The following is a 25,078-nucleotide window of genomic DNA, read 5'->3' on the forward strand; positions in this document are numbered from 1 at the left end:
AGTCTAGAGAAAGGGAAGTGGAAGTTGGATCAGCCAACAACAGAGCCAGTTCCATCCAGTAACGCCTGGTCCAAATTGTTGTTCAGTCACTCAGTCATGTCAGACTCTTTGAGATCACCATGGACAGCAGCATCCAGGCTTCCCTGTCCTTCATCATCTTCCTGAGTTTGCTCAAACTCATGTCCAAACACCAAATTGGTGTTTCCAGTTCTCCACTGGAGTGGGTTGCCATTTCCTCCTCCAGGGGATCTTCCTGACCCAGGGATTGAACCCTGGTCTCCTGCATTGCAGGCAGATTCTTTACCATCTGAGCTACCAGGGAAAGTTTCATTATTTTCTAGTTTGTGGTTTGATTTGTCCATCCCTCCCCAAAATGATATGCTATTAGAGATAAGGACTAACTGCAATCTGGTTACTTGAAGGCTCTGTTTAGTGAAGTTTTATTGGTAAAATAATATTCAATATTGCAGACATTTGTTAGATACTTTGATTGGTTACAGGTATTTCATGGAATAAAGAGATTTTTGTACTTAGATAATTAAGGAGTTCCTCTACTGAAAGTACTCAGAATTTCCTCACTTGAAGTGTAGAGTGGGGCTGGAGGAAGGAGGAAGTTTTTTAGTTATGGATATTTGAGACTAAATAGACTTCCATCTGTCCATGGCCTTGTGCAGCCTTGAAGGGCAGTGAGCAGAGAGCTTGGGGCTTCAGCTCATGAGAGCAGGGGAACCTGGCAACCCTCTACTCTATCCCCAGCCCAGAGCCAGGCAGTAAGTCTACCGTCAGATATATTAGAGGTGGCCAGTACTGGAACCCATTTCTGACACAATTCCAGTTGATGTGTGTGTCTTTTACACTATTGTTGTGTTGTCAAAGTTGAGAGGACACAGCAGACAGGAGCACACACACACACACACACACACATACACACACACACACAGTTGATGCTGATTAAAGGTTTATGAGAAGCAAGAAAATCTGATAGGATTTGGGCAGAATCCTACCAGTTTTAAGTTTTCCATCCTTAAGCTGTTAAGTCCTCACAAGCCATTATTTTTGTCCTTGATGTAGAAGGGAGACTAAGTTGCGGAATGTAAATGGAAAGGCCCAGAGTTTTGTGAGACGATTATCAGATTTGTATAAGATTTACTCTGCTCTTTAATAAAGATTATACTCACGCACATACGCATGTACACTGCTGTTCTACAACTGCAACACATAGATTACATTAGCAAATTCTACTTTCAAATGCGAACTGTGAGCAGGAGAGCTGGAGATCTCACACTCGGGCAGATGAACTGGATGGTCGGAGAAGAAGCTTCCAGGGGTCTTCTGGACCTCTCAGGGGCAGCCTTGCTCACAGAAAGTCAAACAGCTCTGTGTCTCCAAAGAGAAACTTTCCAGTTTGCCTAAAATTTTACTCTTAAGTGACATTTCATTCATTTGTGTCTGGGACCTTTGGATCCTTCAGGTCAGTTCAGTTCAGTCGCTCAGTCGAATCCGACTCTTTGCAACCCCATGGACTGCAGCACACCAGATTACCCTGTCTATTACCAATTCCCAGAGCTTTCTCAAACTCATGCCCATTGAGTTGATGATGCCATCCAACTATCTCATCTTCTGTCATCCCCTTCTCCTCCAGCCTTTAATCTTTCTCAGCCTCAGGGGCTTTCCCAATGAGTCAGTTCTTCACATTAGGTGGCAAAAGTATTGGAGCTTCAGCTTCAGCATCAGTCCTTCCAGTGAATATTCAGGACTGATTTCCTTTAGGATGGACTGGTTGGATCTTCTTGCAGTCCAAGGGACTCTCAAGAGTCTTCTTCAACACCACAGTTCAAAAGCATCAATTCTTTGGTGCTCAGTTTTCTTTATGGTGCAGCTCTCACATCCATACATGACTACTGAAAAAACCATGGCTTTGACTAGACAGACCTTTGTTGGCAAAGTAATGTCTCTGCTTTTTAATATGCTCTCGGTCGGAGGCGCCTGGTAGGCTGCAGTCCATGGGGTCGAAAAGAGTCAGACACGACTGAGCGACTTCACTTTCACTTTTCACTGTCATGGATTGGAGAAGGAAATGGCAACCCACTCCAATGTTCTTGCCTGGAGAATCCCAGGGATGGGGGAGCCTGGTGGGCTGCCGTCTATGGGGTCGCACAGAGTCGGACACAACTAAAGCGACTTAACAGTAGCAGCAGCAGCAGGTTGGTCACAGCTGTTCTTCCAAGGAGCAAGTGTCTTTTAATTTCATGGCTGGGTCCTTCAGCGCTACCTAAAAGGCAAACCCCCATGCAGAGGGTATTTCTGAGGACCGCCTCAGGTGGTGGTACTAGTTACCATATTTTAGCACTGCTAAGTTGCTTCAGTCGTGTCCAACTCTGTGCGACCCCACAGACGGCAGCCCACCAGGCTCCCCCGTCCCTGAGATTCTCCAGGCAAGAACACTGGAGTGGGTTGCCATTTCCTTCTCCAATGCATGAAAGTGAAAAGTGAAAGTGAAGTCGTTCAGTTGTGTGCAACTCTTAGCAACCCCATGGACTGCAGACCACCAGGCTCCTCCATCCATGGGATTTGCCAGGCAAGAGTACTGGAGGGGGGTGCCATTGCTTCTCCATATTTTAGCACTGGGTATAGGTAAATTGCTAAGTGCTGTCTCCTATAATCCAGCCCCTCCAGCTATAGCCCCAGTTTGCCAGTTCCCTTTTCCAGCAAACTTGTGGGCAAGCTAACTTGTCATCACTGTTACCACATGCTTACCTCAGGCTACGTCTGCAATCCACTTTGCTAGAGAGCCAGCAGCGCATCACCAAGACCAATACTTCTCAGTGTCACCAAAAGCTTCCATGTTGCAATATACAAGGGTCAATTGTTCTATCTCCTGTGCTTAACCTCCCTCCTGGGCGTATTGCAGGAGGGAGATTTGGCTTTGGCTTCCACGGTGACACCGGTCCAGGATCTCCCCCGTCCTTGCTGGCTGCTCCTGCTCACAAGCTCACCCACTCCCTTTCCCTTTGATCTCACTGCTAAGTGTTGCTATAACCCAAGGTTCAGACTTGGGTTTCATTATTTTCTCCATCTATATATCCTCCCCAGGTAAAACTACATAGTCCCGTGGTTTCCATACCATCCATTTATAGATGCCCTCATCTATTTCTCCCATTCTAACTTCCCTCCTGAGCTCAGTCCCATCTCACGCTTCCAGCTGCCTGCCTGATGACCCCACGTGGATTTATTACAGGCTTAAGGGACTTGCCCCAGGTCACACTGCCAGTAAGTGGTGGGGGAAGAACCTGAACTCAGGTGGATCTGGTCTCAGTGCCTGCGTTCTTAACCATTCCTGGGCTAGTACCCAAGCGTATGGCTATAAATCCTCAGAAAGAAGAGCATCTCCATTCCAAAGATCTCCAAATGGCCTAGGACATAATTATTTCATCATTTCTCACTCCAGGGACCATGTCCCCTAAGTCTAACTCTGCAATTTCAAACAGGGAAGATGGGCCAAAGCAAACATGGAGCCACCTTAGAAATTCAGGTACGTCTTCCTGGAACGTGAAATCCACTCAAAGATTAGCACAGAATGGTGAGGAGCAAGAGTAGAAGGAGAAATCATTTTCCTAGAAAAGAAGATGGTTACATCTCGAGGAGCAAACAAGATCCATCTTTTTATAAGCTGAAAATAAGACTTCAAGGAGACCTTGGACCTGAAATGGGCAGCTTTGTCCTGTCCCATCATCCGAAGGGTAAGTCAGGAGAACTAGTCACAGATCATTGGCAAGTGGGAGAGAAGACACACTCATGAGACTCACAATCTTGACCTCCACAGAGCTCAAGTCCCACTTTCAAGAAGCTTGTTTCTGATTCCTCCTTTTATCAGCCTTCTTTTAAACCAGCTGGGCAGTACCTCATCCAACAGCATCCAAACAAACAGTGCACTTTGGAAAGGAGCTGATAAGCACAGAGACTCCTGCCAGGTCTCTGACGTCTTCAGCTGAACAGAATAAATCTAGAAAAAAAAAACAAAACAGGATATTCCCCAAAAACTTTATACAGAAAGAAAATAGAAAGCTTTTCAGAGGTTCCCAGAGAAACAATGGCTGTTTTCAAAACAAAGTTTGATTAGAAACTTTAGGAAGCTAAAGATAATTTTGAAAACCAGTGGAGGAGGTCTTCAGCTTAGCAAATCAGTGACAGAAATGCAAATCTGAGGTTAACTTGGCCAGCAGAATAAAACTTAGAGGCTGAATTCATTTTTTCACTCAGATGAAAACGGCAGCTTCTCTAGGTTGAATGCAGAAACATAAAGTCAAAAGCTCCAGAAAGTTTTGGAAAATGACAAGTCAAATCCTCACTAAATGATCCAGAGGCAATTTCAGATTCTCATTTCTGCCCCTACCTCTCTAAGGCTGAGGACTTTAACAAGCACTTTCTAATCTTGCTTTGCTAACTCCAACCTGCCAAGGCTTTCCGTGGATAAGCACTTATGAAACCTACAGACACCACTCCTCTGTCACCTCCCTCATCCTGAGTTTCCAAAGCAAATGGAAGGTGAACACACTTAGCCCTCCTGTGGTCCACATCCTGTGGATGGTTTCTGATAATATCGGCTACCCTCCTCCATGGGTTACACTATGTTGTTAGGGGTGGGATTCTGCTATCAGTCATTCTGCATCTGAGTCTTCGTTCCCCTACTTACTATTTAGGTTGTTACAAAAGTAATTGTAGGTTTGGATCATGAATTTTAAATCATTATAACTAGGTTCAAACATTTTTAGTATCAAAATAGGAACCATTACAAGCAACACATTTTTGCCAATGAGAAATAAGTTTGTTTATTCCTGCAGTGTAAAAAATCCACGCTTGGGGATTTGACGAACTCTTGGAAAGTATTTTCTGCTTCCTGTGGAAGCGTTTGGCCTGCAAAAAGTTGTTGAGATGCTTGAAGAAGTGGCAGCCAGTTGGCAAGAGATCAGGTGAATATGGCGAATGAGGCAAAACTTTGTAGCCCAATTCGTTCAACTTTTGAAGCGTTGGTGGTATGACCTGGGGCTAGGTGTTGTCAAGGAGAAGAATTGGGCTGGCATTTCAGTTTTCTGTGCATCTCATCGATTTGCTGAGCATACTTCTCAGATGTAATAATTTCACTGCGATTCAAAAACTGTCACTGGTTAGATGGGCAGCCGACCACCAAACAGTGACCATAATCTTTTTCTGATGCAAGTTTGGCTTTGGGAAGTGCTTTGGAGCTTCTTCTCAGTCCAACCATCGAGCTGGTCATCTCAGTCCAACCACTGGGCTGGTCGGTTGTCATATAAAATACACTTTTCATTGCATGTCATAATCTGATCAAGAAATGGTTCATTGTTTTCGTGTAGAATAAAAGAAAGCACTTTAAAACAACGGCAATTTTTTTGATTTGCTGTCAGTTCATAAAGCACCCACATATTGAGTTTTTTCACTTTTTCAATTTGCTTCAAATGCCAAATGACCACAGAATGGTCAACATTGAGTTCTTCAGCAACTTCTTGTGTAGTTGTAAGAGGATCAGCTTTGATGATTGCTCTCCATTGATCGTTGTCAACTTCTAATGGCTAGCCACTATGCTCCTCAACTTCAAGGTGCTCGTCCCCTTTGCAAAACTTCTTGAACCACCACTGAACTGTATGTTCATTAGTAGTTTCTGAGCCAAATGCATTGTTGATGTTTCAAGTTGTCTCTGCTATTTTATGACCCATTTTGTACTCAAACAAAAGAATTGTTGGGAATTTGGGTTTTGTCTAACATCATTTCTATAGTCTAAAATAAATATAAAATAAACAGCAAGTAATAAGTCACTCGCAGAAAAACATAAACCAAGAAATGTCCATTAAAATGATGTATAACAGAACCACATTTATTTAAGAATGTTTTCCAATATCAAACGGCAAAGTTTAACAATGCTAAACCACAATTACTTTTGCACCAACCTATCGCTGAGTCATCTTGGACAAGTTATTCATTCGCTGTGAGCCCCAATTTTCTCATCTGTAAAGTGGTGATAATAATGCTTCCTACCTGATGAGGTTGCTGAGAGGATGATCTGAGAGCAGGAAGTTATTAGCAGTGTCTAGGGCACAGAAAGTATTCAATAAACAGACATAAGTATTGTTACTAGAGGTATCTGACCCAGTCGTAGTAATCCTTTAATCCCTGATGTTTCATTCATGCCTTATATGTACAAACCATTAGTCAGGAATAGTAAATGAAGTCTGTACACTTCGGGTCTCACCTGCACCCTCTTAGGTTGTTGGCATCCCTACCTCCCTCAAATTCCTGCTCACAGAGAAGAGCAGGTCCTTCTTCCAGAGACGTAGAAATTGTGACACGTTCAAAGAACCCACAGCTAGAAATTGGGGTCTCAGATTCTAGACCAGGTGGCGAATTATGGCCCAGGGGACAAATCCTTCCAGCCACCCACTTCTGTAAATAAAGTTTCACTGGAACATTCACATCCAGTTGACTATGGCTGCTTTCATGCCAGGAGGGCAGAACTGAATAGTCACTTCACAGACTGTATGGCCTGCAAAGCCTAAAATGTTCAGTCTCTGGCCCTTTATGGACAAAACTTGCCAACCCTGGCTCTAGACCCTCCTTCTCAGCTATAGCATCACACTCCTTGTGGAAGGCCCCTTTCTATGTCTTCTGGTATAGAAGTGGTTGCTGAGAAACGCTTCTTTCCTTCTGTGTAAAGAGATGATTGATGTATGTTGACAAGGACAGTTTGATCTGCCCCTCCACAGTCCACCCCGTTTCTTGTCTAGACAGTTGATCTCAAGTTAGACTTATAGGACTGGTGGACTGTGACCTCTAAGCTGCCTTTCTTAATATGCTCTCTTGAACTTCCTTCACCAGAATCGCCTGGGATGCTTGTTGTATGTGCTGATCCCCAGTCCTGTCCCAGACTTTCAGAATCTAAACCCCCAAAGTGGGGTCCAGAAAACTCTGTTACAATGAAAACAATAATAATATTCCCCCAAAGTACTAGTCGCTCAGTTGTGTCCGACTCCTTGCAACCCCTTGGACTGTAGCCTACCAGGTTCCTCTGTCCATGGGATTCTCCAGGCAAGAATACTGGGGTGGGTAGCCATTCTGTTCTCCAGGGGATCTTGCTGACCCAGGGACTGAACCCAGATCTCTCACCTTGTAGGCAGATTCTTTACCATCTGAGTCACATGGTGGGTCTTAAATCCATTTAAGTTTGAAAAATCTCTGTTCTTGAGCTCTGAGGTTACATATAATTCCAAAATAAATCTTTGTACAATTAGGTATTCAAGAGACATCCGCTTGTTAAATTTTGAAAAGGCTATTACTGAGTATGTGCTTTTGCAGTGGGTTGTGCAACCAGAGCTGGTAAATGGAGCCCACTTTGCCCCTTGACTGACATCATTATAGCAGAGATGCTTTGTTTTTGTTTCCATTGATTTACATGGTCAGTGGCTCCTAATCCTTCCGTTTTAGATTTTCTGTCTCTAAGACCTTAGTCAATTGCTGCTTATCTATAAAAACACTCATCTGAAAGGTTCTTCTGTACAATGAACAGTTCCCTTCCAACCTGTCATTTGAATTAAAGAGGTTTTTTCCTACTTGGAGTCTCTAAAGGCACAAACTCCTTAAGACAACGACCCTTGATGATGAGGCTCTAAAATGAGAACTTCAGCCACATTTGAGTCCTCATTCAGCACCCAGCCCCACTTTGCTCAGGATCACCTCCCTCTTAGATCCGGAGACCCAGAAAGGGGATGTGACTCAGCCAAGGTCACCTGAAGAATTTCAAAATCTGAACAAGAACAGAAGTCTAGGCACTTCTGGAGCTTGGTCCCCTTAGACACGTATATGGAGACCTCCTGAGAAGACTGTGTTCTCAGAAAACCTTGTTAGTATGCTTATACCATCAGACCACATGGCCCAATGTCTTACTTGCAACTAATGGTCACATGGTTCTGGGCAAAGACAGTCTGAAATTTTTTTTTCTCTCTAACACACACACACACACCTGTATTCACACTCAGCTTTACCTAAAAAAGAAAGAAAAGTGTTAGTCAGTCAGTCCTGTCTGACTCTTTGTGACCCCATGGACTCTAGCCCACTGGGCTCCTCTGTCTATAGAATTACCTAAGACTCACCTCTTAGAAAGTAGAACCCATTTTTCTCCCAAGATCCATCCATCCATTTGAGTTCTGGACATCTGTAAGAACCATGTCTTATATTTTCCATACTATGCTGGCCTTTATATCTTATTTGGGGCTTTGCTGACTGCCCTTCTCCTTCCCAGCTAGGGTGAGCTAATTCCTAGAGATAATAAACAATCAATGAGCCCCTTTTCAAATACAAACAAGTCAGTCCAGAGTCTACACCCACAACCAGGCCACCAGCCTCCTTGTCCTAACCACCGAGGGCCATGTTCCAGACAAACAGGGACAGTCCTCTACCCAGAATCAGCTGAAATTATTCAGACTAGTCAATCCAGAGCTTGTTACTGGCCTCACTGATTCCTTTCCACAAAAACTACCATAAAGGCCCACATCTTGGCCTCACCCCTGCCTCCTGATTGAAGCTGGTGCTTCCCTGTGTTCCCCCTACATGGCCAAGGCCCCGTGTGACCCTCCTCTCAGGAACTGTGCAAAACCATATAACTTGGTTACATCCACATTTGTTAAGTGGAACAGGATGATGAGTCCCTCAGTTCCACAATAGACCACAAGATAAATGAAAATAAGAAGCTTATTATTCACAGGTCCTGGAGGAAGTAACATGGCACACTTCACACCCTTCAAGGAACCACATGGGGAAGTCAAGGCAGGGTGCAGGTAGAGAGAAAGGCAGACCCTGGAGTTCATATCTTTATTAGGGCCTGTGGATGGAGTGCCTTGGGAGTTCCTGGGCAAGGTCCAGCTTAGTCATTTCAAATCAAAAGAGTGGGGTTTGGTGAGCCTCACAGCATCTTATCTAAGGGGTGCATGAGGCGTACAGGCACCAGAGGCAGGGGAGAGTATTGGGAAAGTCATACCAGCAGCTCACATGTACTTGTGACTTTGGGGCTGCTACCTCAGGCTGTGCTTATATGAGGGGGTTGCTTCCAGGTTAGGGTCCCTGCAGGCAATTTGGCCAAGTTTGATGTCAAGGTAGCAGTATTAGCTAAACTCTTGAATATAAAAAATTATATTTTCAATGACAATTGTCTCCTGATCTGTTGGACTTACAGTACCTCAAATTCCTATGAATGCGTTACGTGAATATTTTAAAACAAGGCCATCTCTACTCATCTACCAGACATCTTCATCCATAAAGCATCTTCTCTCAGTGTGTACCATCCACTCTTCATCCATTGGTTCTTTCTCCTCAGGAATCAAACATGCTCAAGTTACTCCTGCACATCCAGGATGTGAAAACTCCTCCTCTCTCCTCCACTGCTTTCCAATCAAGTTTCTCACAGGTCTGTGTGTGTTCTTTCTCCCTCCATTCAGTCTCCCAGCCCCTCCAATCACCACCCTTCTGGAACCAATCTGGCAAAAGATATCAATCCTTCATGACTAAACCACAGGGGCAGGTTTCCTCTTGCTAGACCAGCCTGCTGCGCTGGTTATCACCCATCTCAGGGTCCTCCAACCCCATTCTCTCACCCGTTCCCTCCTACTCACTCCCCATAGCCATTTGCGGGGCCTCCACCTCCTCCTCCTCCTCCTCTTCCTCCTCCTCCTTAGAAACATCGCTGCTCCCAGGACTCTTTGTTCAGCCTTCTCTCCTCTCAAATGCCCATAGACCATTTGGAAAACCCAAGGAGAGCTGAGGAAAAATAAAAATTCCCAGAAAAATACACTAAACACATTCAAACAATTTCAGTTCGGTCTCTCAGTTGTGTCTGACTCTTTGCAACCCCATGGACTGCAGCACACCAGGACTCCCTGTCCATCACCAACTCCTGAAGTTTACTCAAACTCATGTCCATCGAGTCGGCGATGCCACCCAACCATCTCATCCTCTGTCATCCCCTTCTCCTCCTGCCTTCAATCTTTCCCAACATCAGGGTCTTTCCCAATGAGTCAGTTTTTCGTATCAGGTGGCCAAAGTACTGGAGCTTCAGCTTCAGCATCAGTCCTTCCAATGGGTATTCAGTATAGACTTCCTTTAGGATGGACTGGTTGGATCTCCTTGCTATCCAAGGGACTCTCAAGAGTCTTCTCCAACACCACAGTTCAAAAGCATCAGTTCTTCGGCACTCAGCTTTCTTTATAGTCCAACTCTCACATCTGTACATGACTACTGGAAAAACCATAACCTTGACTAGATGGACCTTTGTTGGCAAAGTAATATCTCTGCTATTTAATATGCTGTTTAAGTTAGTCATAGCTTTTCTTCCAGGAGCAAGCATCTTTTAATATCATGGCTGCAGTCACCATCTGCAGTGACTTTGGAGCCCAAGAAAATAAATTCAAGCAAATGTTTGCATAAATTCTGAAGGATTCATCAACTCCCTCAGGTTCATCCTTTGGCCTTTAGGGAATCAAGAAAATCTTGTCTCTACATGCACCAGCCCTAATTCCTCTCTTAGTCTCTAGATGTGCATACCTTACAGTTTACTGGACAGTGTCTCCCAGTTACCCCACGGGCACCTAAATTTATAATGCCCAAGGTTAAAGCTATCAGCCTCCCCACAAAACCTGGTTTTCTTTTAGGATCTTTTCTTGTAATGGTAGCATTACATGTCATCCAAGACAAACACATGGGAATTGTTCTCAATTTATCCTTCTCCCTCAGCCCTTACATTTGGTGGGTCCCCAACTCTCATCCACCTCGCTTTCTCAACACCTCTCAGTCTGACCCCCTTTTCCCATCCCCACTTCACTGCCTAGGTCTACACACTTATCATCATGCACTGGATTAGTGCTCATTTTTATCTCCTAATTAACCACCCACACTGCCAATAGAGCAGTCATTCCAGCATACACAGATTTGTTCAGTCCAGTTCAGTTCATTTGCTCAGTCGTGTCCGACTCTGCGACCCCATGAATCACAGCACGCCAGGCCTCCCTGTCCATCACCAACTCCCGAAGTTCACTCAAACTCATGTCCATCGAGTCAGTGATGCCATCCAGCCATCTCATCTTCTGTCGTCCCCTTCTCCTCCTGCCCCCAATCCCTCCCAGCATCAGGGTCTTTTCCAATGAGTCAGTTCTTCGCATCAGGTGGCCAAAGTATTGGAGTTTCAGCTTTAGTATCAGTCCTTCCAATGAACACCCAGGACTGATCTCCTTTAGGATGGACTGGTTGGATCTCCTTGCAGGCCAAGGGACTCTCAAGAGTCTTCTCCAACATCACAGCTCAAAAGCATCAATTCTTCAGCACTCAGCTGTATTCACAGTCCAACTCTCACATCCATACATGACCACTGGAAAAACCATAGCCTTGACTAGACAGACCTTTGTTGGCAAAGTAATATCTCTGCTTTTTAATATGTTATCTAGGTTGGTCATAACTTTCCTTCCAAGGAGTAAGTGTCTTTTAATTTCATGGCTACAATCACCATCTGCAGTGATTTTGGAGCCCCAAAAAATAAAGTCTGACACTGTTTCCCCTGTTTCCCCATCTATTTCCCATGAAGTGATGGGGCCAGATGCCATAATCTTAATTTTCTAAATGTTGAGCTTTAAGTTACTAGTAGAATTATAGATGAGTAGATATTGGGTGGTAAGAACAAAAGCAAAAATACATTACAGAAAGATTTTTGGCAGAGAGTTTGACTTTGTTGTTAGATTTGTAATTAAAGACAAACCATCTTTTGTAATTAAAGACAAGCCCACACTGTTGTGGCGATGGGCAGAGTGGGGCCGGGGACATACTGCAAACAGGAAGCACAGTAAGAGGCCACTGAAGTGACAAATGAGAAGGCAGGGTAAGTAGAATGGAGACAAGTGATACTTAGAGGTAGAACTAAGAGAACACGGACACCTACTAGTGGAAGCTTAAAGGAGGAGGGTCGGTCAGGGGGAGGCGAGGTGAGTTCTGTTTAAGTAATATGGAGTTTGAGAGGCTCAAGGAAACTGCCTGTGGGAAGATCCAGAACTGGTTGCATAAACTGGGTCTGGGGCTCAGGAGAGTAACAGGAGCTGGAGATACAGATTTGGGTCATGAGGACACAAAGTTAAAGAGGTACATAGGCTCTCCCAGGCAGAGAGTATGGAGAACAGAGGAAAGGGCCAACTCATGATGAGGACCGACACCCGAGCAGAGGAAGAGGAGTCAGAGTAGAGGAGGCATCGTGTTCAAGACAGGAGGCTGGGCAGATCCGAGGACACATGTTCTCCCTCGTACAGCTGGGAAGTGCTCGAGGTTGGACACCCCACCTCTAACTTATCTTCAGAAGCATCTCCTTCATCTCCCTTTATTCTTATGGGGAAAAAAACTAAAGCAGAAAATAATGTTTAGAAGTCATTCTTATCAATGCTTTGTTTCTACAGATGAGAAAACTGGGTCCAAAGTGATTAAACAACTTGTTCAAGGTTTTGTAGCAAATTAGCTGTAGAACCCAGGACTTCTGACTTCCGGGTCAGACATTCTCTCTTCTTCTCCCTGTGTATCCGAGACCCCCTTGCACAGGACTCCACAAGACCTGCCCCAGCCTGTCCAGCTGAGCCTTTGACTTGTATGGCTATTTTCTAGCTGAATTCTTCCAGATGCTTATTCTGCATCCTGACCCCTCAAGGTCCTGCTCACTACAAAATTCATGAATTTTGTGTCAGTGGCTCCCAGGGTCTGCTGCATTGTAACTGCAACTTCCATGATTTCACCATTAACCTGCTGGCAGTTTCTAAGGGTTGGGTGAAACAGACATTTAGGGGAAAGTAAGGCATTTTAGTCCTTCTTAATCCTGCTGGGAAGAGAGTGTGTCTGTGTCTGTGTCTGTGTCTGTGTGTGTGTCTGTGTGCATGTGCACACACAAGCATTATGTACTGTGTTTGAAAAAAACAAGAGTGTTCAAAGCCACACCCCAAACAAGAGTATATATTTTTGTCACTAAGAGAGCTTCCCTACCTACGGCATGCTCAAGCGCTTGCCACACAGGTTTCAAAGCAGATGGGTATTTACTGCGCGCAAATGCTACATTGACTTTGGAATGTTCTCACACGAGCTCTTATAGATTAATGAGCTCCTAATATGTGAATAATCATTTTCCATAAATATGCATAGTCAGCTTTTAAAAGTGTCATATGGGATAATTATTATTTGGGTGCTAATCGCTTGGGGAAAATATTTACTTGCATGTGAAACGGAACCTGTGTTTGTTTTGTTAAGTGCACTGCCTAGCAGCAAGCCCAGAACAATCACCAGCCTGATTTAAAGGGACTTGGATGCCAGGGAGCCAGGATTGAGAGAGGGATCTCTGCCAGTTATCTGAAGCCTTATCTAGCTTCAACACTTCATTCATGAGGACTTGTAAAGTGTTTGGTTAGACATCATTTAATGAAAGTATGCTGAGAACCTACTATGCATAAGGTCTTTTAGAAAGAGCACCAACTTTGAAGCTAGAGAGTGAGCTTAAATACTAGCACTTCGTGACTTTGGGTAAGTTATTCACCTTCTCTGCACCTCAGTTTGCTCACCTGGAGAAAGGGGTGATATTTACCTCCTAAAGTTGTTAGGAAGGATTGAATAACATACATAAAGCATCTAACACAAAGTCTAACGTATGTCAGACCTTTAACAAATATTAGATCTTTCTCTCTTCTCACAACACACACCATGGAAGACACGAGGATGATAAACACACAGCCCAGCCCACCCCCCATGCCCACCCCCGCCGCCCCCTGGATCTGTCCAAGTCCAGTGCCTTTAGGACTGAATCCAAAGAGAGCTTGATGAAAGAGTCTCTACTGATTGGTAGAGGATATCATTACTTAGGGGAAAATCAAGGGTGGGTTCCAGTCTCCCAGGGGGCCTAGCATCACACATGGACAGAAGCCATGGCATGATCTGAGGAGGCGTCTGCATCCACCTTACCCTCCCTCACTGGTGCCTGAAAATCTTCCCTTTATACACTCATTTCTGTGAGATGGTACACTCTCCTTGCATACCTCCCAGGGGGTGAGACAGTAAGACCCCAACACTTCAAGATACATCAATGCTTTCTGGTTATAGGGCAAAAGATAAAGGGGGCTGAGACTCATGAAAGGAAGCTTTCAGATCAGATCAGATCAGTCACTCAGTCGTGTCCGACTCTTTGCAACCCCATGAATCGCAGCACACCAGGCCTCCCTGTCCATCACCAACTCCCAGAGTTCACTCAAACTCACGTCCATCAAGTCTGTGACGCCATCCAGCCATCTCATCCTCTGCCATCCCCTTTTCCTCCTGCCCCCAATCCCTCCCAGCATCAGCTTTAGAAGGCATTAAAGAAAGGAGGTGAGGGGAAGAAAGACCATCTCTCTATGTTGGCTGGCCCTACTTTTCCTTCTCTTCCTTCCTGGCTTGGAGTGGGAAGTCTCTGTCCTATAGACCACAGCAAACCCACCCTCTTCCTGCCTTGCTAACATTGGGGCTTAACAAACAGGCAAAAATAACACATGTCCACACTCATCCCTTGGAAGTCTGTGACCAATAACTTGTGCTCAGCCATGCTCAGGAAATGGAATGAGTAAGATTGCATGGGGTAGGCTTACATGACCCAAGAAAATGAAGTACTCTGAGGAACATTAAAAGCCTTCATTTACCTGCAAAAATATGCATAGATGCTCATTCCAAATTATTCTGGATTTTAGAAGTTTGTTTTATGGAAAACCCCCAAAGAATCTGGACACTTAATTATTTGAACTAATGTGTACTTGAAAATAATCTTACTGTATTTCCCTCTAACTTGCTTTCTAATTTAAATTTTCCCTTATCCAGACCATTTTCTCCTCTTGCCACAAACCCTAGCCCCAAGGGATGAGAATTCCAGATAGAAAGCAGAGATTGTGACCCCAACAATTCAGTCCCTTGGCCTCCATTTTCTCTCCTTTACAGCAAGAGTTTTGGTGCATTACTGAGGCTCTTTTGGTTACAAGAAAAGACCCCCTCAGTTACCTCACATAAGAAAATGTTTTACTTCTGATTGAAGATGGCAGCCTGAGCAAATATATTCATTTTTCTGCCCTTTTAGAATTTCACTGAAATTAAAGTACAGAACAATAAAAAGAAGCAAACCATAACAGTGAAGAAACTGGTAGAGTTATAGACAGAATAACAAATGAATGAGATAGATTTCTAGAAGACAAAAGGTAGATGGAAGCTTGTTGCTGGCACCCCACCTCTACATACTCCACATCCACATCCATTTATCTCCCGAGTGTGGATACCCAGCAAGTATCTCTATGCTAAAAAATGTACGGGCTCAGTTGATAAAGAAATGCAAATCAAAACCACAATGAGGTATCATCTCACAAGAGTCAGAATGGCTATCATCAAAAAGCCTACAAATAATAAATTACAGAGAAAGTGTAAAGAAAAGGGGAACCTTCCTATGTTGTTAATAGGAACGTAAATTGGTATAGCTACTATGGAAAACAGTATATAGTTTCCTTAAAAAACTAAAAATATAGCTACCATATGATCCTGCAATCTCATTCCTAGGCATATATCCAAAACAGATGAAAACTCTATTTTGAAAAGGTACACAGATTCCAATGTTAGTAACAGCACTATTTATAAAAACAAAGACACGGAAATAACCTAAGTGCTCATCCACAGACAGTTGGTTTAAGAGGATGTTGTGTGTGTGTGTGTGTATATATATATACATATATATACATATATACATATACATATATATATATATATATGGAGAGAGAGAGAGAGGAATATTATTCAACCATAAATTTAAAAAATGAAATTTTGTCATTTGTATGTCCATTTAGAAAATTTCTCTGGTGGCTCAGATGGTAAAAAATACCTGCAATGAGGGAGATCTGAGTTTGAACCCTGGGTCAGGAAGTTCCCCTGGAGAAAGGAATGGCTATGCACTCCAATAATCTTGCCTGGAGAATCCCATGGACAGAGAAGCCTGGCAGGCTATGGTCCATAGAGTCCCAAAGAGTCAGACACAACTGAAGCAACTAAAAATAAAAATACATAAAAGTATCATTTATATCTAGAATCTTTTTTAAAAAGATATAAATGAACGTATTTACAAAACAGAAACAGTCACCCAGACAGAGAAAGCAAACTTATGGTTGCCAAAGGAGAAAGGGGTGGGATATAATTAGATTTATTTAACAAATTAGCAGGTACAAACTACTACACATACAAGAGATATAACAACAAGGGTTTACTGTATAGCACAGGGAATGATATTAAATTTCTTTAATAACATATAAAATAATCTGTGTGTGTGTATATATATATATATATATATCTGAATCACTTTGCTGTACACCTGAAAATAACTCAGTGTTGTAAATCAACTGTACTTCAATTTTTTTTTTTTTAATGTAGCAGTTCTTTTCTATGGGAATTGAATGAACTGGTAGGAAGCAACCAAGGTTCCAGGCAGACCTGTGGGGACCATAGAGTAAGATCATTCTGTCACTGTGTATGTGTCTGTGTGGTATCGAGGATTGGGTGCCCTGACTGATGTGCTCCAGCTCATGCCTTTTAAATTAAAATGTGTTAGCCAAGCAGCCACACTGACAAGCTTCAAGTCACATGTTTCTTTCAAGGGAAATGTTTTGAGGACAAGAGGAAAAGGCTTGCTCCCAGGAAAAGATACTCAGACCAGTCTTCCTTCCATATGGTGAACTGTCCACAGTCACCCAGCCCATAGGAACAATCACCAGTGCAGAGGAAGAGACAAGCAGAAACAGTGACTCCCCAGGAAAACTGCAAAGATTCAGAAAATTCTTAACCTTTTCAAGTTAAAAAGTCATGACAGAGATTTCAGAGCACATTTTATCAATTTAAAAAGAAGAGAGTGCTATGAAAAAGGAGGGATTTTTTTAATCATAAAGAAACAAGCTCTTAGAAATGTAAATTGTAACATTTTTTTAAAAACAGACACACAAAAATAAAGTTAAGGAAATTTCTCAGAATATAGACCACCCCAACCAAACTAGAGAAAGAGGAAATACGAGTGAAATGGTAAGAATCTTAGCGCACTTTTCAAAAATATTCTTAGTTCCATAATCTATTGCAATCTAGTCATCAACTCCACTTCCCAGTTTCCACTCCCAGGACCATCCCCTGCTCTGAGACTTGTCCTCTTGGCTGATATTTAGCCATCATCTAAGGAGTCAGAATCAGTCTTTCCAGGACCCTACCTTTTTCTCTTTCTAGTTTTGTTTCACTCTTCTGTTGGATATGTCTTCAAGTTACAGCGTTTCTTTTTTGCATAAGGAGAGACAGGAGAGACAATATTTGATTAGTAGGTTCCCAGAAAGACAGAACAGAGACTATGGAGGAGAAGAAATTATCAGAGACATAATACAAGACAACTTCCAGAGCTGAAGCAGGAGACTGGTTTTCAGACCACAGGCTCCACACAATGAATGAAAAGAATCCCACCTAGATACCCGTTCCTGGAATTCCAGAACACCAAAGACAAGAGAAGATCCTGAAAGCTGACAAAAAAGGACAAATGAAGAATGAAAGCTCAAGCACCTCTGTGCACTGAGAGACAATAGAGCAATGCTGCAAAGTCTGAAAGAAAATCAGTCAGAACCTAAGCTCTGTACACAAACAGCTATCAATCCATAGTAAGCAATAGAAAAAAGACATTTTCAGCCAAGTAAGGACTGAGAAAGCCTACCTCCCAAATATTCTTTCTAAAGAGCTTATGCAGAAAAGAAAAGCTGTAACTTGAAGACATATCCAACAGAAGAGTGAAACAAAACTAGAAAGAGAAAAAGGTAGGGTCCAGGAAAGACTGATTCTGACTCCTTAGACGATGGCTAAATATCAGCCAAGAGGACAAGTCTCAGAGCAGGGGATGGTCCTGGGAGGGGAACACTGGGAAGTGGAGTTGAGGACTAGATTGCAATAGATTATGGAACTAAGAATATTTTTGAAAAGCTGAGACTATGATTAAGTTATATTTTACAAGAAAAATCAAAGATAGCAATTAGAAACTTCAAGGGATCAAAGGGGAGCTGTACACAAGAGTGATGCTCCAGGTGAAAAGTAAGCTAACCTGTAGCACAGTTTTCATGCATTGTTGAAGAATCCACGTGAGTTCAGTGCCAACCAAGAGAGATGTAATCCCGGTCCTTGTTTGGCCCAGCAGAGTACACGGTCATAAAGTTGTAAAAGCTGTTTCTCACTCCAGCACCAGCTTTCAGTTACGTGAAAGACTCAGTTGGATCTGCAGGGCAGGATGGAAATGTAAACACCCTTGATTCTGTGTTATTCAGGACAGTCTAATCATTTCATTAAACAACCAATAAATCTCAGTGACTTACCACCATAAATGTTGATTTCTTGCTTATGTCACAGTGATTGAGGTGAATGGTAATGAAGAATTAGAGGTGGCTTTCTGCTCTATGAAGTGACCCAAGGATCCAGGGTCCTTCCATCTAATAATGATACTTTCATTTTAAGGTCTCCAAGTCCTCCACCAAATGGTCCACACCATCCTGCAGACTAGAAAGGAGAATGTGTGGAGGCCCGCACATGAATTTTCAGAGGTCAGACTCAGAAGTGGCATACACAGGCCATTGGTTAGACTTTGCCACTTGGCTTCAGCAAACTGCAGGGAGGCTGAAAAATGCAATGTAGTATGTATCCACGAGGAAAAAGAAGTGGGGTCTGGTCTCACTTTGCCATGTGATGCAAAAAGTACAAATGCCAGGGGAAGAAAATTGGAGGGAAGAGTAGAGGTCTAATTCCTGATGTTACAAAGTGAATAGTCAAGACTCTGACGAACACCAGAGAAACAAGAAACAGGTGTTTAACTATATTATTTAAAGTGATGATGAGTGCTACTACTAGAACCAAGAATAGTCCTGTGACTTCAGATATCTGTCAACAATGGGTCTTCTTCTGGATTACAGTGAACCCTCCAGATATGTCAATATCTTAACCCCTGGTATCTGTGAATATGACCTTGTTTGGAAGTAGGATTTTTGCACATATAAGGTTAATATGAGATATAGAGTAGGACCCAGTTCAACATGACTGGTGTGCACTTATAAGAGAAGACAGAGACATATGGGAAAGCGATGGCCATGTGACAATGTAGGCAGAGATTGGTGTTCTGGGTCTAAAAGCCAGAGGATGTCAGGGATTGCCATCCCACACCAAAGAAAGGATTCTCCCCTACAGATTTCAGAGGGAGAATGGCCCTGCTGACACGTTGATGCTTTTGAACTGTGGTATTGGAGAAGACTCTTGAGAATCCCTTGGACTGCAAGGAGATCCAACCAGTCCATCCTAAATGAGATCAGTCCTGAGTGTTCATTGGAAGGACTGAGGTTGAAGTTGAAACTCCAATATTTAGGCCACCTGATGCAAAGAGTTGACTCATATGAAAAGACCCTGATGCTGGGAAAGATTGAAGACAGGAAGAGAAGGGGACGGGAGAGGATGAGATGGTTGGATGGCATCACTGACTCAATGGACATGAGTTTGGGTAAACTCCAGGAGTTGGTGATGGACAGGGAGGCCTGGTGTGCTGCAGTCCATAGGGTGGCAAAGAGTTGGACATGACTGAGTGACTGAACTGAACTGAACTGACACCTTAATTTCAAACTGCTGGCCTACAGAACTGGGAGAATGTTTCTGTTGTGTTAAGCTCCCCAGTTTGTGCAACTTTCTCAAGGCAGCCTCAGGGCACTACTCCAGGCCCATTCTCACCTGCCCAGAGCTGAGGTGAGTTGGCAGGAATGGAGTCCAGGAAAGCTCCTGGGCTGGGTGGAACAGAATAGGGTCTTGGTTGGAGTTTTCAGAAGACTTTTAATGGGGAATAGAGAGCTAACCAAGGAGAGATTTGAACTTGATCTTGCCCAGAGTGTAGAATCACCAGGAGGCTCTTCCCAAGGCAGACCTAGTATCTACCACAGCCCACACCTCTCCTTCCTATTTCTGTATGACCTGGGGAGTTCCCCTTCCTGATCATGACCTTAAAGGGGGTCTTGACATTAAAGACTTAAAAAGATGAAAGTTGACTCTTTCTTCTCTGGCATTCAACAGCCAGAATTGCTAACTTCTAGAAAATAGAGGAGCCCCAGGGAAATCTAATAACAGCCCTACTTAAGAGCACACGACAATTATTACCTCCAACTGTGAGAGAGGCTGAGTAATTAAAAAGGGTTCTTTATTTTGATTAAAAAGATTCCTTTTAGTGTTTCTGAATCTTTAGTGAAAGCCCAGAACTCTATTTTTAGACACAAAACAAGCTACGTGGCCGGGGGCAGGGGTGTAATTTAAAACATGGGATGAGCATTTGTAACCTGAAAAATGAGCACGCGCCCCCAGTGGCCCCCAGATCGAGCCCATCCCCACCCAATGGCTTTTAGAAGGCACAGCAGCATCGCAGCCCCAACCCTGTTGCCTGGATTAATAGGAGGCCCAAATTAATTGGTTTTAATCACTATAAATTTCCTTCCCAATAAAATTTCAAGAATTTCCAATCATGCTGATTTATATGTGTAATTAGAAATCCATTCACAGATGTCACACTGCTAGGTGGTGGGAAATATAAGCCCCGGCTTCACTCCAGCATGAGGCCTGAGCCGTGAAAAATGGTGGAGCACTTGGCAGGAAACTGGGAGAAGGAAGCATGTCCCTACCCCTGCGAGCTCCACCCCCAAGGTCACATGGGGGCTGTTGACCACCAAGCATAGAGTTTTGCCTTCTCAGGCCCCTGTCCCTTTCTGCTCCAGAAACCCCAAGCCTAAGCTGGAGCAGAGCAAGGGGCTTGGCAGGCACCAAACACAGGCAGACTGAAACTACACCACAGCACCCAGGCCTCCTTCTGTCCACAGTAGCAAGGAGCATAATAACCATGGGATGACAGAGTCACAGGAAGAGGGGACTCAGCCTGCCAACTTCCTGCATCCATCAGGCAGATTATTGCCCTTGCAAACTGTCCACATTTCAGATGATCCAAAGGCAGGCTTTTCTGTACAAGAGGCCAAGGCTCTGGCAGCCCAGTGTCATAGCAGGAAATATCAGAAAAGAAAGGACAGCAAAGGCCACATTTCGGGCCCTGAGAAGATTGCAGTTCAGCCACCAAAGGAGTTGCAATCCTTTCCGTACAGTGCTTAGAAGGAACAGGAAAGTCTATGGATGCAGAAAGATGCCCAAAGAGTTTTAGGTCTGGACTTTAAGAATATCAATACCGGGCAGGGAGAAGAAAGGAAAGAAAGACAGAAACTGAGGCTTAGAGTGGCCGTGAGACTTTTCAAGGTCACTCAGCAAAGAAAAGGGCAGGGAAGGAAATTAACATTTATGCCAGGGCTTCCCTTGTGGCTCAGACAGTAACAAATCTACCTGCAGGAGACCCGGTCTGATCCCCGGGTCAGGAAGATCCCCTGAAGAAGGGAAAGACAACCCACTTCAGTATTCTTGCCTGGAGACTCCCATGGACAGAGGAGCCTGGCGGGCTATAGTCCATGAGGTCGCAAAGAGTCGGGCACAACTGAGCAACTAACTCTTGCTTACCTATGATATGCCAGGTTTTCTCTGTGGATTATCTTCACTAGAATTCTAGTGAATCCTAGAATCAGAAAGTGACCAAAGAATGAGGCTCAGATAAATTATGTAGTAAATCTTTTGCTTGTTGTTGTTCAGTAGCCCAGTTGTGTCCGACTCTTCGTGACCCACTCTTTGTGACCCTATGGACTGCAGCACACCAGGCCTCTCTATCCTTTGCTTACAACCACATAACTGGGAAAGAGTGAAGGCAGGAGGAGAAGGGGATGACAGAGGACAAGATGGTTGGATGGCATCACTGACTCAATGGACTTGAGTTTGAGTAAACTCCGGGAGTTGGCAATAGACAGGGAGGCCTGGCGTGCTGCAGTCCATGAGGTTGCAAAGAGTCAGACATGGCTGAGTGACTGAACTGAACTTAACTGAACAAAACTGGTTGGAGGTAGAGCCATGTGGTCCCTCCTTTGAGAATAAGAGTACCAGCTCGGGTCCCAGCACCTGTCTCCCCAGCACTCAGCTATGTGAACTGAGTCGTGAAGGCGGTCAGTATGCTGGTTTGTAAATGTGGGGACAATGGAAAGACAAACACAGGACTGAACCTGGAGATACTGCATCAGCTTAGCTCTGAGTTTGGGGTCCAGGTGAAGGGGCGAGAAAGCACTGGGGGTTTTGAGTGTGTCAGAAGACTCAAGGCTCTAAGCAGAAAGATGCAAAAGGACATTCAGTGGGAGCTGGAGTGTTAGACCCTAGGAAGGTATGGCGAGATCAAGCGGTTAAATAGAAACCCCTTCCTCTTGCTGTTTCTGTGTCAACTGAGAGAGAAGTCAGGCAGAGGAAATCCAAAACCACAGCGTCTTTGGTGAAGTGGATTTGGAAATATGATCTGAACCACCAGCTCCCTGATTCTTGATTCTTGAATTAGACAAGTATCCTCTCATCCTAGGGAAATCGATGGGACTTTCCCCACCCCAGGCTGGACCTGCCTCTGAAAACTGACCATGCGGGGCAAAGGGTGAAACCACACACATCAGGGCGTGGAAGAGCTGGGAAGAGAACTGAGCCGGCCTCCTCCCCTGGAGGCCGCTCTCTCCAACATTCCAAACGCTGGGGGCGCCTGTTCTCTGGGCCCAGGTGGGAACCCCAGAATGGCTCCCTTACATCACCTTGCTGACAAAGGTCCATCTAGTCAAAGCTATGATTTTTCCAATAGTCATGTACAAATGTGAGAGTTGGACCATAAAGAAGGCTGAGCACCGAAGAATTGATGCTTTTGACCTGTGGTGCTGGGGAATCCTCTTGAGAGTCCCTTGGACTGCAAGGAGATCCAACCAGTCCATCCTAAAGGAGATTAGTCCTGGGTGTTCATTGGAAGGACTGATGCTGAAGCTCCAATGCTTTGGCCACCTGATATGAAGAGCCGACTCATTAGAAAAGACTCCAATGCTGGGAAAGATTGAATCTGGCAGGAACAGAAGAGGGTGACAGGATGAGATAGTTGAATGGCATCGTGCACTCAATGGACACGAGTCTGAGCAAACTCTGGGAGATAGTGAAGGACAGGGAAGCCTGGTGTGCTGCCACTCATGGGGTCACAAAGAGTTGGACACAAATGAGCTATTGAACAATAACAACAACTCGGTGCGCAGCACGCTGACAAAAGGGAGGAGGGCGATGGTGACACTAAGGTCAGACCCTGCCTCCTGCCTGGACCCAGCCCGGTCTGCTGTCCATGCAGAGCCCCCAGGGCTCTTCAGAGGCCACAGAGCAGCTACCTGGGTGTTGGCATGCTGGCTCTGTACTATTCCCCACCCCCACACTACCCTAGACAACAGCAACACACAGAATCATGGGCAACACTGCTCTGTCCTCGAAAGTGATTGGTCGGCTTGCCTGCTCAGCCCGCCTCCCCGGGAGGAGAGAAGAAGATCATCTTTGCTTGGCCTGATCCTTTAATGCGCTTGAAAGCTGCTGCCCTGGTGTAAAGCAGACCCCCAGCCTCAAGCCGGGAATAGGTGGAGAGGTCTTAATGGGGAGATTAGTGTCTGCCTGGGCCATACCGGAGTGGGGTCCTAAAAGGAGATTTTAGAGGTTGGGCAATTTTTAAGGGCTTAAATGTTTGATAATGCAGGCTCAGTTGTGTTTATGCGTGTTGGACTTCAGCAGCAATGTACCATTCAGGGCATAATGGATGTTGCAAGATTTGATTTTAGTAGTTTAAAAATATCCAAGTAGTCTGCAGCCTAATGGCCACTGGACAGACTCATTAGTATATCAATAATCATTCGGCATTCTAAAATCCTTTTAATGCTCTGGGACAACAAGGAGCAGGGCTGAGGTAGGGGAAGAAGATCAGGGGGGAACTTGGGGGCCAGGTAAAGAAGTAAAGACGATGAATGACCTGGGGCGTGTTCTCTGCTACCTGCCACATCCTGGTTTAAACAGTGCATCCATCGGAGCCTCATTGTAACTGAAGAGCGAAGGGAGGTTTCTGGAAAAGCTTAAACAAAGTCTCCTGAAGCCCCTGAAAGACTGTAGTTGAATCAGATTCTGCCTAAACCTCAGTCCAGACAACCTATTCTCCACAACCTCATGGCTTATACGTTCTCTCCTCTTCGCCTTGGCTTGGACCTTGCCTGGTGAAATCATGGCCTCCCAGCAGCTGACTTCCTATCCATTCTTCAAGCCCCATCTCTGCCCAAGCTTTCCCCTGCTCCCTGAGCCACAGTCCATGTCTTACCTACTGAACCATGAGCTCCTGCAGAGGAGAGGTAACTGCCACGTGGTAGATACTCTGTTACGCTTGAGATGACGGTTCTCAATCTCTGTTGATGCTTTGGCCGCTGAAGCCCTTTGAGTGCTGGGCACAGCTCCAGACCACCACACATGTGCAGAGAAGCTCACAGAGAGACAAAGCAGCACAGGGATTCGGGTGGTAGACTCATCCACGGTCCCTTCCCAGAGCCCCAGGGGTCAATTTCTGGAGGGAGGAGGAAGGCTTTGCAGCCTGCAGGGTAAGTCGTGAAGCTCTGCCATTTGAACCGGAGCTAGCGAGTTCCTGGAGCCAATGAGTTACACCCCGGGGAGCAGAGCATGTAGTCAGTTTCTGATTTTGCATTTTAGGGGCCACAGAATAGACTTCAGAAGGAAGGAGCTTTGAATAGCCTTGCAAAGAGAATATCCAATGGTCAAAGATGCTCTCAAATTCCCTTTGGAGGAAGGCCCTCTCTCCACAGAGCACTAGGGGTAGGAACCAGCAAGGTCTAGCTGTGGCCAGAAGGGACCCATTTCTTCCCCCTGACATCCTGCTCACTGCCACCAGGAGTGGCAGCAGGGCTGGGGTTGAAGCCCTCAGAGGACCTGGGTGGGCCATGGAGGAGAGGAGGGAGGTTGGGAGGGAGCAGGAAAGTACTCTGGACAGAGTCCCTGG

Source organism: Bos indicus, chromosome 24, assembly GCF_029378745.1.
Source record: "Bos indicus isolate NIAB-ARS_2022 breed Sahiwal x Tharparkar chromosome 24, NIAB-ARS_B.indTharparkar_mat_pri_1.0, whole genome shotgun sequence".
In the NCBI taxonomy this organism is placed as follows: Eukaryota; Metazoa; Chordata; class Mammalia; order Artiodactyla; family Bovidae; genus Bos; species Bos indicus.